This window comes from Capsicum annuum, unplaced genomic scaffold, assembly GCF_002878395.1.
Source record: "Capsicum annuum cultivar UCD-10X-F1 unplaced genomic scaffold, UCD10Xv1.1 ctg63776, whole genome shotgun sequence".
NCBI classification, from domain to species: Eukaryota; Viridiplantae; Streptophyta; class Magnoliopsida; order Solanales; family Solanaceae; genus Capsicum; species Capsicum annuum.
Window position 1 is genome coordinate 791 of NW_025872857.1, and position 3,552 is coordinate 4,342.

Below are 3,552 nucleotides of genomic sequence, written 5' to 3' on the forward strand. Positions count from 1 at the left end.
AAAAAACAGTGAATGCGTGGGAGATAGGGGAGAGGTTGGCGGGAATGGGGGTGTGGGAGTGTAGGGGGGACGTGGATAGTATGTGGGACAGGGCGGCAAGGTGCATCAGGGAGAATGCAAGGGAGGTGTTGGGTGTTTCTAGGGGCCGGGCCGGACACCATCGGGGGGATTGGTGGTGGAATGAAGAGGTGGAGAAGAAAGTGGAGACCAAGAAAGAGGCGTATGGTAAGTTGGTGGAAAGTAAGGACGAAGAAGAGAAGCGGGTAAACAGGAAAGAGTACAAGCTAGCGAGGAAGGAGGCGAAGTCAGCGGTCACGACCGTTTTTGAGAGCTTGTATGCAGGGTTACAGGGGAAAGGAGGGGAGAAAAAGTTGTTTAGACTCGCTAAGGCTAGGGAGAGGAAGGGTCGTGACCTCGATCAGGTGAGGTGCATTAAGGGGGAGGACGGTAGAGTGTTGGTGGAGGACGGCCACATAAAGAAGAGATGGTAGTCGTGGATGTGTTGACGCGGCGTATTCAAGGGGAGGTGCCGTGGTGTATGTTTTTTGCAGACGATGTTGTTCTGATAGATGAGACTCGAGGGGGTGTGAATGACAAATTAGAGATGTGGAGGCAAACTCTTGAGTCTAAAGGGTTCAGGGTGAGCAGAAGCAAGACAGAGTATGTGAAATGTAAGTTTAATGACGTGAGGCGGGAGAATGAGGTAGTAGTGAAGCTGGAAGCACAGGAGGTATGTAAGTAAGAGGGATAAGTTCAAGTATCTCGGGTCCGTGATCCAGAGTAACGGTGAGATTGACGAGGATGTCTCGCACCGTATTGGGGCGGGATGGATGAAGTGGAAACTCTCGTCGGGGGCTGTGTGATAAGAAGGTGCCGCCCAAGCTTAAAGGCAAATTTTATAGGGTGGTAGTCCGTCCGGCCTTGCTGTATGGAGCGGAGTGTTGGCCAGTTAAGAACTCCCACATCCAAAAAATGAAGGTGGCAGAAATGCAGATGTTGCGCTGGATGTGTGGACTGACTCGAGGGGATAGAGTTCGGAATGAGACTATCTGGGAGAAGGTTGGTGTGACTTCAGTGGAGTGTAAGATGCGGGAAGCGCGATTGAGATGGTTCGGACACGTGAAGAGGAGGGGCATGGATGCCCCGGTCCGTAGGTGTGAGAGGCTAGCGTTGGATGGTTTTAGGCGGGGTAGGGGTAGGCCGAAGAAATACTAGGGTGAGGTGATTAGGCGGGATATGGAACAGTTACAGCTCACCGAGGACATGACCCTAGATAGGAAGGTCTGGAAGACGCGAATTACGGCAGAGGATTAGGGCCAGTTTGGGTCGCTAGTGTAGGGAATTACTTGGTGGGGGTTTTATTCCTGTTATGATTCCGTATTCAGTGTTCCATGTTTATTACGAATCTGTGTGCTTTCCTCTGCTTTCCTCTGTTTTATATTCCTTATGGGTGCCGTATTTATGTTATGTCATCTGCTTCTGTGCTTTACTACGTGTTTGTGTGATATCTCGTGCCTTGAGCCGGGGGTCTTTCGGAAACAGCCTTTCTACTTCATCAGAGGTAGAGGTATGGACTGCGTACATCTTACCCCCCAGACCCCACTAAGTGGGAATACACTGGGTTTGTTGTTGTTGTTGTTGTATCTTATCCTAAGCAGTAGGCAGTGAGCACTAAGCAGTAAGTAGGGGTGGCAAAATGGGTTTAAAAAATGGATAACCATCCAACCCAACCCACTTAAAATGGGCTGGATATCCAATCCTTTCAAACTAGATTTAAAATGGGCTGACCCATATTATCCACCCAAAATATGGATAATTTATGGATAAAATGGGTAAATAAACCCTAAAACCCAATTTGCAAAAATGGAGAGAACAGTACGCGAATTCTAAGGCTTCACCCAATTGCAACCTCTTCCTTCTGCCAGCACCACCCAAGCTCCGTCCAATACCACCCAGGCTCCGTCCAACAACAGCCAAGCTCCGGCGAACACCTCCCAAGCTCTGTCAACTTCTCCGGTGAGTCACTTGCTCTGTTTCTGTCTCTATTCTGTTTCTGTTTCTCAATCTATTCTGTTTCCATCAACTTCTCCGGCCAATTGAACTCTGATATTTACTCTCTTTTACGGGGATGATAGTGTTGAAGGGGTGGTTGGATTTTTCATTTCGGATGATAGTGTTGAGTTTGGTTGTGTTGTTTTGACTAAATTTTCTTGATTGTTTGTGGTAAAGTTGGAATCTTTGAGGTTTAGTTTGGAGCTCTGACTATTTTTGGTTAGCTGATGTTGTTGGTTAGTACTTCATGCTATAAGTGCAAACAGTTCTAATCCCGAAATAGAACTGGTCAGAAACATTTCAAGGTTACGTAGTGATGACATATTACCTTAAGATTATGTTGCTTGGGCCCTCCAAAAATGCATCACTTTAGGAGGATTTAGCACACGCCCGTGTCTAATAGTATTTCTGAAGAGTGGGAGCAACATAGCGTTAAGATTTACCTGTTCTTATTCTTAAACCCCAAGTCTCAGCACATTATCTCTCTGTGAATTGGTCTTTTCTGCTAGTGTCCTGTATAATGTATCTGACACTAGTTATTAGACTTGGGTTGGTTTTAGTTCTATAGAATTTAATACATAGTCGTGCCTTGAGCCGGGGGTCTTTCGGAAACAGCCTTTCTACTTCATCAGAGGTAGAGGTATGGACTGCGTACATCTTACCCCCCCCAGACCCCACTAAGTGGGAATACACTGGGTTTGTTGTTGTTGTTGTTGTTGTTGTAGAATTTAATACATAGATTTTGGTCAGAATTGGCTTTGTATGTTTTGTTTCTTCAAGTGATAACTTCATAAGTCATTCTATTTTGTTTTGATTCGTCGTATTAGAAGCAAGGCTGCTTTCCCTAGAGTTTTATACAGTGAAAGCCTTGATATTTTGCCTAGTTTACTAAGTCCTTACATTTCATGCAAACTGGAGATTGCTTCAATTTCATATCTTGGCAACCCATACAGGATGAAAGGAAAGAACTAACACGGCCGCTTCTTCCGACATTTTTTACAGGATAGAATTTGCAAACTGCAAGGAGGCATCGAGTTTCTTGAGCACTGTGGATTCGAGAAAATTGAAGGGGGTGGATTCTTGTACCTGCCAAGAGAAAAAGTGGACATGGCAGTACTTAATACTGCTGGAACTGAGTTGAACAATGCCATTAAAAATCTTCTTTGGAGTCCTCTAAATCTTATACATTACTTCAGATAAATTGTTCAGATAAATTGTGAAGGTTTGATGGACTCATGTTCCTTTTGAACCATTTTTTATTACAAGTTGAAGGGATTAAGTTGATGTTGAAACTTTTGCTTCCTATACTCTATTCTCTCAAGCTAAAACACAAATCATTTCATGCTTAATGGAAACGGATAATATTGTGTTTGCTATGGCTATGGATATCCATATTATCCAACCATTTTTATCCGTAAGAAATACGGGTTGGGTTGGATAATCTATTCATTTTTACTTGACCCATTTTTTATCCGCCCATATCTGGCTCGACCCACCCAT

The 3,552-nt window shown here is 44.5% G+C and overlaps 1 long non-coding RNA gene across 1 annotated transcript; it reads left to right on the top strand.

Annotated features, from left to right (window-relative positions):
- Positions 1 to 1,521: 1,521 nt before the first annotated feature.
- On the top strand, positions 1,522 to 3,344 carry LOC107854324. Its single transcript, XR_007050858.1, has 2 exons — positions 1,522 to 2,016; positions 3,055 to 3,344. It is a non-coding gene; the product is annotated as an uncharacterized LOC107854324 (long non-coding RNA).
- Positions 3,345 to 3,552: the final 208 nt, after the last annotated feature.